This window comes from Dioscorea cayenensis, unplaced genomic scaffold (genome assembly GCF_009730915.1).
Source record: "Dioscorea cayenensis subsp. rotundata cultivar TDr96_F1 unplaced genomic scaffold, TDr96_F1_v2_PseudoChromosome.rev07_lg8_w22 25.fasta BLBR01001032.1, whole genome shotgun sequence".
Taxonomy (NCBI): domain Eukaryota; kingdom Viridiplantae; phylum Streptophyta; class Magnoliopsida; order Dioscoreales; family Dioscoreaceae; genus Dioscorea; species Dioscorea cayenensis.
Window position 1 is genome coordinate 69,857 of NW_024087423.1, and position 13,992 is coordinate 83,848.

General features: G+C 32.6%; 1 pseudogene; it reads left to right on the plus strand.

Moving 5' to 3' along the window:
• The first annotated feature begins 5,459 nt into the window (after window positions 1–5,459).
• Window positions 5,460–11,327, plus strand: LOC120255497 (annotated as a pseudogene).
• Window positions 11,328–13,992: the final 2,665 nt, after the last annotated feature.

Consider the following 13,992-nt stretch of genomic DNA (forward strand, 5'->3'; position numbering starts at 1 on the left):
GGTTATACTTGGTTTCCTCGGGCTTGCCAGCACCAGCCCAGATCTAGCTCCTTCTGAGCAACCATTAATACCCCCTTCCAATTGCGCAATATTTCCCTCCTAAGCACTCATCCGTTTGGAACGAACGTGAAGCCGCTTCCTGCGTGGACTTCACCAAGACTCCACCAAACACCGCATTGTCATGTGTCCGACACACGCACAACGCAAGCAGACCACTTGAAGCAGGCAATCAATCGTCTTATGTGAAAATATGAAACATCTTCCTGCTAAAATCAATCGTCTTATGCAAAAAATATGAAACATCTTCCTGCTAAAATCGAAGCTCCTTTCATCGACTGGCACCAATCAAGCTTCGACTGGCCGCAACCTTTATCTCATCAGAAGAAGAGGAGAAGAACACATTGCTTGAACATAAGTCATCTCCTGACCTTTGAGCTCACCTCTCTTAGGAGCTTCCTCTTATCGTTGAGCCCCCAGCAAGCAGTCGTCACGCTTGCTGATTCCTTTGCACCTCCATTCACCTCTTCTACCTTTACTAACTCCTCTGCCACCGCTAGAATCACTCAAAGGTCCCCCAGGAGACTCATCACCATCGATTTACTACGTGATATCCATACATATATACTAACGGTGATATTTATCTAAATTAATAAATAATTAATTACAATATTAGTTTAAAATTTTTTAAAATTTATTTATTTATTTAAACAAATCCAGATTTTAAAACAATATATTGAGTGAAAAATAAAATATAAAAGCCGTTAAATAATTCTTTAAAAAACATGTTTAATGTTGAAATAATCTCGCAGGTTATTATACACATTACACGCGCGCACACACACAGATATATATATATATATATATAATATTGTAAGGCTTTTGTTTTTTTCTCATCCTACCTTATTGGGATCGGCTAGTGGAAAAAATTGATGTTTAATTATTTATATTTTCAAGTGAATGTTAGGGATGGTAATTCATACAATCATCCCAATTGGTATATGCAAAAACAAATATGATTTTTTAGGTTGAATAAATATACCAAATTGATAGTTTGAATAACATAACGTGGATGCTAATATTGCATTTATGTTAGCATCCACGTCTTTCTCTCTTATAAAAAAACATAATTTTTTTTATTTATCGTTTAAACTAATAAACTGGAAACCTCCTCTCTAAACGTTAAATTGTAAAATGCAAACTCCTACACGGGTTTGTGTAAACTGTTTAGAGTTTAGAGTTTATTATTTAGACACTAGGTTTTTTGAAATTTTTAGTATAAGATTTTATAGTATTTGTGTTTAAGATTTTTAGGGATATTAAATTTTAGAGTTTAAGATAAAGGCAATTTTGATAAATAACATGGTCATCAATGCAATAGAGATAAAGCAATTATAATAAAATAAAAAACAAAGAATAAGTTGATTTTAATTCATAAACCATATAATTTATTTTATTTTATTTTATTATATATAAATACTTATAAAAAATACTATCTGTTTTACTATGTCATAGACAAAATTATCAAATCCAATAAATTGTTTATTTCAAGACTAAAATAAATTAATTTATATAATAAAAATATTATTATTAACTCAACCACCGGTGAGTGCCACTTATTATTATTTTTTTAAAAAAATTAAATAATTATCACGTCAAAATTTCTAGCCACAAATGAACTCAAAGCCAAAATGAGCGGGACCAAATGTTTCGAAGTGTCAGGGTGGATCCAATAATTTATTTTGGTGGGGTATAAAATTTTTGAAAAAGTGGATAAAGCACATTCGTTAAAGAAAGGCGATAAAGAGGCGAGGTAAGCTCCAACAAAAGAGAATCACAGGGGTGGTAAAAGAAAGCAAAGACATGTTCGGGAAAGAAGGAAACTAAAGGAAGCACAATTCCTTTAGAGAAACACACAGAAGTCTACATCTCGCCCGGGAAAGTCGGACACGTTGACAGGGCATCATGCCCCGCATCACTAGAACTCAGGAAGTCCAGGCTTCTCTTGATCTTGGTCACAGACTCATCCAGCTTCGCTTTTTTCGGTTCAGGAGCTGCATCAAACTAGGAGATTATCAAGTGATCAATTTTAATGATAATGGCAAATGATGAGAGACAGTTGGAATTAAAAATGCGTGCATTTCTTTCTAGCCAGATATTCCAAACAATAGCTCTCACAAGAAGATCCCAAATCGGGAGAGAAGATTTGTGTAATCTACTTCTCCAGTCACCCCAAAGCTCCTCGAGGGACCCTAGGGAGAGTGATTAGCCCCTAAGAGTTGTCCAAAGTAGTCCCAGATCAACAATGCAAAGGGGCAGCGGAGAAAGAGATGATTAGTAGATTCCACATCCGCGTGACACAACACACAGGTAGTCGACTGAAGATAGTTACATCTCGGCTGAGCTAAATTCTCAAGAGTCAAAATCTTGTTGTCCCCAAGCTAACCAATTAAATAGATTAATTTTTGGGCAATCGCCTTTTTAAGATCAAGGGAGTTTTCGAAACAACGCAGCACCACCATCATTCGAGAAAAATATAGAACGATTTCACTCGAAAATCTACCATTCGATGCTAAGGGACCGCGTTTTCATCTCGTCGAGAGCTAGGCACCAAGGCATCGAAACAAGGTTGTTCCAGTCGGAGGGGCCACTCCAAAGATCCGAAATGGGTCTTAAGGAAAGGAAATCTCGAATAGAATCTTTCCTTATACCGGTACTAGCTGGAAAAAGGTGGGGCGGATATCCAGCGGAGCACGGCCATTCACCCAATTATCAAGCCAAAAAAGCGTGGAAGACCCATTTCGAGCAATGGAGGTTAAATTTTTCCTGAAAGCAGGTAGAGAGTGCATTAGTCCATTCCAGAAGAAAGACCGCCTTCTGCAGTGCTTGTGAAAAAGATTCCAAGTGGGGGAGTTCCGGTAGTAATTTTCGCAAAAAATATCCACACCGCACCAGCGGCTACCAGAAACAACCTTCCACCACCATTTACCAAGAAGGGCGGTGTTAAAGGTTTGCAAATTAAGGATACCCCAACCGCCTTGGTCTCTAGGGGACGACATAACCTCTTCCAAGATACAAGCCTAATTTTTCAGACTGCTGATAATCCGGTCCGGACCCGGAGAAAGTCTCTACGCATCTTGTCGATAGTCTTAGAGACCCAGCGGGGAGTCCGAAGATGGACATCCAATAGGGTGGGGATAGCGTGAGTGACGGAGTTTACCGGGTGAGCCTTCCCCCTAAGGATAGGGATTTTGATTTCCAGGAGGCAAGTCTAGAGCGAATTTTTTGTTAGCAGGGATATCCCTAATCCTCGCTCTTGGAGCGTCCCCCGGAGATCGGGATGCCAAGATAGGTAAGCTGGGAGGGAACCCCGAGATGCAATGGATCGTCCCTTGTTTGGGCAATATGAGGGACTTGATCGAGGCATCTGCAGCCGCTTTTTATCATAATTAACTTTGAGCCCCGACATACCCTCAAAAATGTAAAGGATGAGTTTAATGATTCGAAGATCTTCAATGCCACCATTGGTTAAGATGAGTAGGTCATCAGCATATTGCAAATGGCACATCTTAATACCCAAGTGTCCAAGGGGAACCCCATGCAAGATACTCGAATTGAGGGCATTATTAAACATAGAACTAAGAACATCTACCACTAAGGCAAAAAGAAGAGGAGAAAGAGGGTCCCCTTGTCTTAAGCCTCTATGGTATCTAATATATCCACTTGGGCAGCCATTGACAATAAATTTGGCTTTCGACGATGAAAGAATAGCATTGATCCATCCAACCCATTTATCACTGAAGCCCCTGGCTAACAAAAGATCCAAAAGGAAACCCCAATCCACAGTGTCAAAGGCTTTGGCAAAATCAACTTTGAGGATAAGACCAGGAATCCGATTCTTTTGCATGTAAAAAATGAGTTCGTTTGCAGTGACAATATTATCAGTTATACATCTCCCCTTAATGAAAGCCGACTGAGTGTCATCTACCAGAGAGTCTATCCTAACTCGCAATCTATTAGCAAGTATCTTAGAGATGATCTTAAAAGAGGAGTTGATCAGACTTAATGGGCGAAAGTGTGAAGGGCTATCAGGGTGTTGACTTTTTGGAATGAGGGCAATATTAGCCCAATTGATTCGTTCTAAGTTAGCTCTTCCCCAGTAAAAGTCATCACAAAGTTTAAAGATGTCATGTTTAATGATTTCCCAATATTTTTGAAAGAAAAAAATAGGGAATCCATCCGGGCCAGGAGCTTTATCAGCGCTTAATTCAAAAACCGCTCGTTTGATATTTTGAAAATATCGTAAAATTTTTTTTCACTGTTACACAGGTTTTTAATTGCTCTTAACATGATTGGAAGAATCAGTGATAGATAACAAAAAAAATATTGAAATAGATTACAAGTTATTTTTTATTGCATCTAAAAACTCTAATGGCTGTTCAAATATGTGCACATGGTTTGTACTCACTAATGATTTTTTTTTTTAAATTATAACCTTGTAATTTTTATAAATTATTTATATAGAGAGAGATAATATTAAAATATGAAACAAAACTAAAAATAATATAAATTTAGAAGGTAAAACTAATTTTTTAAAAAAATTATTTAATAAAGACAAGTAAATCATCATAAATAAACCTTCAAATTAAAGCGTTGGTCTCTATCATTATATATATATATATATATATACACTACACGCTATCACACCCACCGGTAAGTGTATCTAACGTCAGGGCAGTGAGACAAGTGGTCCTCCAAGCATCTGGTCAACATTTATTATTATTTAAAAAAACATTAATTTTAAAATGTCTATGTGGGTTTTTATGAAACAGACGTAAGATCATTAACATTTTTCAAATCAAATCACATATATAATTTCTTTCCCATATCGATCGTTGCACATTACCTAAACTTTTCTTATTTTAATATTTTTAATTAACCTAATTACAATTTTTCTTTCCTTATGTGTTTCATCGAGGAATAAACCCAATTATACACAACTGAACCTTTCAAAAGCTCTCTACAAAAAATAAAAATAAAATAAAAATAAAAATTTACCTATTTAAGTAAGTAAATAAATAAAATTTATTACTTATTTTTAAAAATATTAATTTTAATAAATTCATAGGGCTTACACATGGGTTTTTTTAATAATAGTACGTTAGTCATTTTTATGAATATAAACAATCTGTCGTGGGGAGATTTGATCCCACGACCTCCCCTTCACTTTTGATGCATCTCACACGATGGAGTTATTGTTTTGACATATTTGTGCTCTTATTTTGTATGGGTCAAAATTCGAATATGTTTTTTTGATAAGACATGAACACTTTATGCATGAAATCCAATATTAATAGACCAAAAGCTATTTTCTTTTAATAAACATTTATTATTATTTCAAAAAAAATTAAATATTTAAAAGTTTTATATATATGGATGGTAGGGAAGCCTCCATTGGAGATAAGGAATCAGAGATGCAGGGAAAGAGACCATTAATGGCTTCAATACTACTTTCACTTTTTCTCATATCCTTGCATTTGTGGTTGTGCTCTGCCCAAAGTTCTCCCTAACTTCACCAGGAATGACTTCCCTTCAGACTTTGTCTTTGGAGCTGGAACTTCAGCTTATCAGGTCCTTAATTCTTCTTCTTCTTCTTCTTCTTCTTCTTCTTCTTCTTCTTTTATTTATTTATTTATTTATTTATTTTGGTAGATTGATTCAGAGATGAGAATGATGGATCTAAAAAAAATGGTTGTTTGAGTTCATTATGTATGTATAGGTTGAAGGAGCAGCAGCTGAAGATGGAAGGAGTCCATGCATTTGGGACGCTCATACTCATGCAGGTCATTCTTATTAAATTTCATTTCTAGTTTTAATTTGTCTGTTTTTCCTTCAATACAAACATAGCCTAAAAGTTTTTAGAGATTTAAAAATGTTTCAGGGAAGATGCCAGACAAGAGCACTGGAGATATTGCTTCAGATCAATACCATAAATATAAGGTTCCAAAAATAACATCATCACTTGATGATCTCACATCTATTTATATATATATATATATATATATATATTTTCTTGCAGTTTTATTATATATATATATATATATGTTATTTTTATTGTAGGAAGATGTAAAGCTCATGAGTGACACTGGATTGGAAGCATATAAGTTCTCCATCTCTTGGGCAAGACTTATCCCAAGTATGATGAGTTCAAAATCTTCACAATGTCTTTTTATCTATTTTTTTGCTGAAATATTTGTAATTTTGCGTATTTACAAAACATTTCTCTTTATTATTTTATTATTATTTTTTTAAAATTACTCTATTGATTTTTATCTATGATTTGGTAGATGGCAGAGGTGAGGTTAATCCGAAAGGACTGGATTACTACAACAATCTAATCAATGAGCTGATTGGAAAAGGTTTATTTCAATTACAAATGTCTAAGCTTAGTATTTTAATATTTTTTTTTATTTCAGTGTTTGTTTTTTTAATTAAATAGGAATTCAGCCGCATGTTACGCTTCATCATCAGGACCTTCCTCAAGCACTTGAAGATGAATACAATGGCTGGTTGAGCCCCAGAATAGTGTAACTCCTTAGCAATCTTACTATTTATGATCTTCTTTTGAAATTAAACGCTTAACTTGTTACCGGACAATTAGTATTATTTTGTTTTATAAGTATAATACCCTAATTGGTTCATGTACTTCTCTCTCTCTCTTTTTCTTTATGGTCCTTCTACTTTTGAAATATGTACATGGTTAGAAATCTACACTAGTCCATCTATTTATAAAAATGTGCTTGCATGGGGATGGTGACATTTTTATAAATGAATGGGCGCAATTGGAGCTACTCTCTAGTGAGTGGGCACGTTTCAAAAATGAAATGAACAGTCGAGGGATATTTCTGAGTAGAGGCCAAAAGGGAAGAGAAAAATACATGAGCTTTATTTTTAGATGATAATACGTGTTTTTATAAAATAAACTCTTAACATGAAAATTGTACTAATTCATTAAATAAACTCTTAATACAATTATTTTGTTTTATCAATATATTCAGTATAGCATTTCAATTGTCCGCAAAAATAGAGATAATAGTAAACTTGTACTATTTCATTAAATATTTCTTCTTATACCACTGCCTGTCAGTCTGTCACTAAGCTTTTCGATTGAATGTAATCAATTAAAAAACAAATTATTAACATCATTAAAAAGTATGTTAATATGCTCTTATAAAAACGAAATTTAATTGCTTGTCTTCTTTGTTTAAAAAAAAAAAAATTTATTGTTTGTCTTGTATCTTTCATTTTGCATTTTTTTCCTCCTAAAAAAATTGTGTAGTTTAGTTTTCTAAAAATTGAATTCGAACCATAAAGATAAAAATCTAAAATAAAATAAGAATGATTTGTAGAAGTAAATAAAAAAATTGATTTTTTTTTAAAAAAAACATATACATAGCTAAAAATCTTTAAAAAATTAATGAGTGTTGGCCTAAGCTATAGAGGGTGGATTATTTAATCAAATGGTTTTAAGATCGAATCCCTATATTTGTAAAATACACCAGTTATGAGAGATTTATTCTCTTATAGTTTTTTCAGTATCTGGCCCAGAATTGGTTTAGAGCTCTAGTGGTTAAGAAACCAATGGGTTAAAACACTAAAAAAAATATTAAAAAATATAAAAAAAAAACTAAAAGAAGTTTATTTACATAATATTTTCTAAAATAAAAATAAAAAAACAGGCTACTTTTTTGTTTTGATCTATCACTTTCTTCGTTTGTCAGGGATGATTTCACAGCATATGCAGATGTGTGCTTCAGAGAATTTGGAGATAGAGTATCTCATTGGACAACCATGGCTGAAGTTAACATCCTGTCAATTGCAACTTATGATATTGGCGTGTTTCCACCTCAAAGATGTTCATATCCATTTGGAGTCAACAACTGCACTGCAGGAAATTCCACCACCGAACCATACATTGCCATTCACAATGCATTGCTGGCTCATGCTTCAATTTTTCATTTATATAAAACAAAATACAAGGTATACATTCATTCCAATCCAAACCAAATTCTTTGTTCTATTTTTTTAATATTGATTTAATTGTAGCTAAGGGTGTGCTTGTTTGGGGTAACTGGAAAGAAATTTATTTGTTAAATTTCTTTGTTTATTTATGTATTTTTTGCTTCCTCTTTTTTTTAACAAAGTAATTCTTACACACATCAAATGCATTGAATTAAAAGAATAGATATGAGCCAAATGACAGTACAAATGAATCTGTACCATTGATCAATCAAAAATGTGTTAATTTTCTTATGCATTGCTTATCCACATCTTTCTTCCTGCAACTAAACTGTGAAACATTAATTCAAAGAACAAATTGCTTACAGGCTTTTCAACATGGTTGGATAGGCTTGAATGTCTACACCTACTGGTATTCTCCATTCTCCAACTCCAAAGCTGATGTTAAAGCAGCAAAAAGAGCAAGAGATTTCACGTTTAGGGTGGTAAGCGTTTATATGCCATTCATATTATGAAAAATACATGGTACATACATATACCTTTGTGGGAAATTTTTTAAATTTGGTATTTTAATTTGATATCTAGCACTTTTATTTACATAAACCCAAAACAACCGGGTTATTTTTGAGTAAATCAATTGGGTTAATTCCATATCAGTTTCTGAATCCATACTATAGACAAAAAGAAAAAAAATAGCTCTCAAATTATAGAAGATTCTTTCATTATCCAACTCATATATACTTGGTAGCAGTCACGTTTGTCTTGTATGTACCTGGTAATTATAATTCAAATTAGATGAGAATACTTGAAAATGGGGTTGACGCAAGCTAAATATATTATTTTAGTTCGATTCCAAATTCACTGATGTGGTATTATTAGTTACTTTAACACTAAAAAGAGGTAATTACTGTGGAGATAATTTTGGTTTGAAAGCTTTACCCAACTTATATATATATATATGTGTGTGTGTGTGTGTGTGTGATATGTATAAAATTTGATGAGTTTGCATGACATTCCAGGATTGTAGATCCATTTGTGTTTGGGGATTATCCAAAGACAATGAAGAAAATAGTGGGATCAAGGCTCCCAGTTTTTACCAAATCTCAGTCAGAATATTTGAAAGGCTCATTTGATTTCATTGGTTTGAATCACTATACTTCTATCTTTGTTGTTGATAACTCTGTTGAGGCTCTTGCAATGCCCATTAGAGACTACAGTAGTGACATGCTTGCTACTTTCACAGGTTTCCTTCACTTCTCTATAAATTTTTTTTTTCATTTCTATTTTTGCAAACATAGGCTTTAATTTTAATGCTTTTATCAATCATTTTTAATTGTTGAACGAGATTGGTTTAAGTTATGAAAATCTATTTATTGTAATTTTTCATATTGTATTATAAGGATGGAAATAGGCTGAGTTGCTCAACTTAATTTAGCTCATAAAATCAAATAGATTTATTTTTAAAAAAACCAAATTTAATTAGATTTTATTTGAAACAAAACCTCGATTATAACTTAAAATTTCTTTTGATACTAAATAATAAAAATTATATAATCATTTTTAATACAATAATATTATATATTTTTAAATGTATAACAAATATATTTATATTTTTTGAAATTCGAACTATCTAGCTATACTAAATTGAGTCCGACTAAGCTCAAGTTTGGTTTTCTAGCAAAAAATCAAGAGCTTGATTTCAAAGTTCAAAATTTTGAGTCAAGTTCGAACTGCTTCGAAATAACTTAAAGAATTGATGGGCTTAAATGGTAAGTATTGTATTGAATTGTATTTTTTTTATTTTTATTTTTTTTATTTTATTTTTATTTATTTTTATTTTTGAAGTGTCAAAGAATGAAACACCAAGTGGCAAGGTGAGATTGGTGGATTTTGCTTGTTTCATAGTATGAGTTAGTGTTATATATGTATATATATATATATATATTTAAAATTGACTAAAATTAAGCTTGAAACCAGTTTGTTCCAACATCAACTCCATATCATCCAGATGGGCTGAGAAAGATGCTGGAATATATCAAGCAAAAATACAAAAACCCTCCCATTTATATCCAAGAAAATGGTAAGACACTGTCTCTTTTATTAGTCCAAATGAAAATTAAAACTTTATGGGTAAATCTTATGATGAGGACTAAGCTCTTGTGAATTATCATTTTTAGGTTGTGAACTTGCCAAGGAAGACACAATGAATGACACGTACAGGATTGATTATTTGAATGGTTACATTGGAAGTACCTTGGAAGCTATCAGGTTTATATATATCACATAACCTCACATATGAAAATTGAGGAAATTGCTTACATAAAAGCTATAAAATGGGCAATTATTAATATAACACTATAAAAGAGCATGCGTATTAATATACCCTTATAAAAAATTGTTCTTTGTTTATACACATGCTCTTATATAGTTGGAAATTCACTTAAAATTTTCATGAAACTATATAGTAATGCTTTTTTTTTAAAATTTTCCAAAATAATTGAAAGGCAGCGGTTAAATGAGCAGTCGTTTTCATAAAATATATATATATATATATATATATATTTACTGTTTATATGAGGAGTATATAAACAAATATCATTTTTATATGTGTTTATAAAGTCTATTTTATCTGCAAGGGCATGAAAAAAAATCCTAAAAATGCTATTAGAGTTTTTATTTGATTTTATATAATATTGGAGTACAAAATCATCATACAATTTATTAGTTACTAAAGAATATATGAAAATTTGATAATAAATTATTATTAATAATTGGTGAGAATAGCGGTAATAGAACATAAAAACACATACTTTTTTTACTCATATAATTTTGTAATTTTTTTAACCAATAGTAAATGTCTTACATGAAGACAACACTTCTGAAGAATTATTATTAGTAGAAAATAAAGTTCGATTTGTTTTGTTACAGAAATGGAGCAAATGTGAGAGGATATTTTGTGTGGTCATTTATTGATGTTTTTGAACTTTTGGATGGATATCGAACAAGATTTGGGCTCTATTTTGTGGATTTTGATGATAAAGAGCTCAAAAGGATACCTAAATCATCAGCACATTGGTATTCAAACTTTCTCAAAAGGAAAAACATCAAAGGATTGCCAGGTGGTCATAGTGTTGTTCTTGATCTTGAGTCAAAGTGAGTCATCTCATTTTGAAGATTGATCCTTGTTTTTGTTTTCATGGTTTAATTTACTTAGTACAAGGACTGAATTGACAATTATTTTTGGTATTTTGAAATAATTAATTGATGTAATGTAAGAACTTGTTTTGGTGGAATGCATTAATGTCCAACTATAATCTTATTATTATTATTATTATTATTATTATTATTATTATTATTATTATTATTATTATTCATACTTTATTATTTATAAAATTATATAAAATAATTTAAATGATAATACTATAGATGCGTAGTGGAATGTGTGTTAGTGAATCAGGGATTTACTCATCCTTGATGGTTTTTTTTTTTTTAATTTATAATTACAAAGGATTACATGCATATATATAATGGTAATATTTATCTAAATTAATAAAAAAATATACTTACAAAATTAGTTTAAAGGGTTTAAAAATTTTATTTATAACAAATCCATATTTAAAAACAATATATGGAGTGAAAAATAAAATCTCAAAGCCAAGGCATTAAATCATCCTTTAGAAAACATGTTTCATGTTGAAACTTGAAATCTCTCAGGTTAATATACACATTACTCACACTCACACACACAAATATATTTGAGGCCGCATCTTCTACTAACAGCTGTATAATTCAATTCAATTCTATGTACACTCATTAATTCTACAGATGTTTATACACAGCTGTTAGATTTCAATCTAATGTTTATAAAATATCTCACCTTGTGAACAATGGTGACACACAATGTGCAAACATAGTTGCTTCAACAGTATAATGAATAGTACAAAGTAGAATGAATAATACAATGAATAGTCAAACAGATACCCAACCACTCATTCTCAATCCAAGTACATCATTTTGATACTATTTATACTACTGTTTATGCACCGAATTATCTCTATATCTTTCAATCTCTACCTTTTCCCTTACTGTGGGCATCCACAGTTGACGAATTCCCTATATATATAACATTATAAGGTTTTTCATCCTATCTTATTAGGGATTGACTGAGTGATCAATGTTTAATTATTTACATTTTTCATATGAATATTAGGGATGATAATCGGGCCCGGACCCCATAAAAATCTGCAAAAATAATAATAATAATGATATGTAGGCCAAATAGATTGGTAGAATTAGTAGTCCAAATTATGTGGATGCCAAAATAGTATACATATCAGCATCCACGACATTCTTTCTCTATCTCTTTTGTTTTTTTAATAAAAAAAACTTAATTTTTCTTTATCATCTAAACCTGTAAATGGTAAAGCGAAAACCCCCTAGGGTTTGCAGTTTACTGATAAGGACGCAAGTATATGTGTCGATCATGTAATAAAGTGTGGGTAAAGCAAGATGTTAATCCATAGGGCAGAACAATATTACTACTACTTACTCTAATTCCTCAAATTAGCCTAATCAAAGAGTAGTGATATGTGTGAACAAAAGAAAGTAAAGCAAGAACTACAGAATAAAACAGGAGAGAATCAGGGGAAGAAAAGATGTTCGGGTGATGAATGTACAATGCTCATATATTTTATATTAATTTGTACACTCAATTGGCATGCATTAGAACCATAATATGGAATTCGATGTTAAATTTTGTGTGTTTTGCATTAACAAGCTTAGGGTAGTTCTTGAAGACAAGGGAAAGCCAAAGGAAGCATTTTAGACCCAAAACGATGAGTTTGGAGCTCTCCCGGCATCATTGTATTAAGGACAAGGCAAATTAGGTAGCTTATGGGCAGCTTTGGGTCATCCACAAGGCTGTAAGTCTATTCTAGAAGACCTTGCGAGCATGCTTATGCCTGTAAGGAAGATTCAAAGCCAAGTCAGAGGACCTTACGGGCAAGGCTTATGCCCCTAAGCATGCCTTCAAAGACCATCCCGAGGAGCATACAATCACAGCATATGCCCGTAAGGGCAGTCGCAAGAAGCAGAACAGTGAGGCTTACGGTCCAACATTTACATCCATAAGATGGACCATAACAAAAGCAGAAGACCTTACGAATAGGGCTTATGACTGTAAGTTGTCACGTAAGGCTCGTGACAATCTTCCCTAGCTCCCTTACGGCCTAGTTATTATGCATGCCCGTAAGGAGTCAATAAGCAGTCGGGAATAAATATAACTTATGAGGATTTTAGGCCATTCTCTATTCTATCTTTCTATTCTTTTAGGGTGACTCATGGAGGTGAGGTCGAGGAAGAAAAGGGCCGAATCTCCAGCATTCTAAGGGCGATTTGGAGAGGTATTAGGCATGTTGAGAAATTGACAACAATCTAAAGAGAAAAGCAAAAGCAATCACACAAAAGGCACGAGATTTAACAAAGTTCGGCAGAGTATGCCCACATCCTCAGGAGAGGAGCGACTGTCGATTCTCTTATTAGAAAATTAATTAGGGTTACATATTACATAAATATATAAACCCTACCAGGTATAATTTACCAAAATACCCTTGTATCATACTGCAGGGTCGTTGCCCCTGCACCCCCAACCCATCTCGGGGTCTCCCCCCAATGGACAGACAGCATCTGCCCGTTCACCATGTATATAAGCCATATACAACAATCTCCACCTTGGCGAAGATACCCCATGGAGATTGAAAACCCGGGGAGTACCTCTTCATCTTGATAGGTTAGGTATCATGCCTCCTTAGCACTTAGAAACATTAATCAAGTCCAAGCAATACTTGAACGTCTTTATAGTTACTGGCTTTGTGAATATATCAGCTACATTCTCTGAGGTGTGAATCTTCTCCAACAGTATTTGACCAGATGTCACCAATTCTCTGATTTTATAAAATCTCACGTCAATATGTTTGG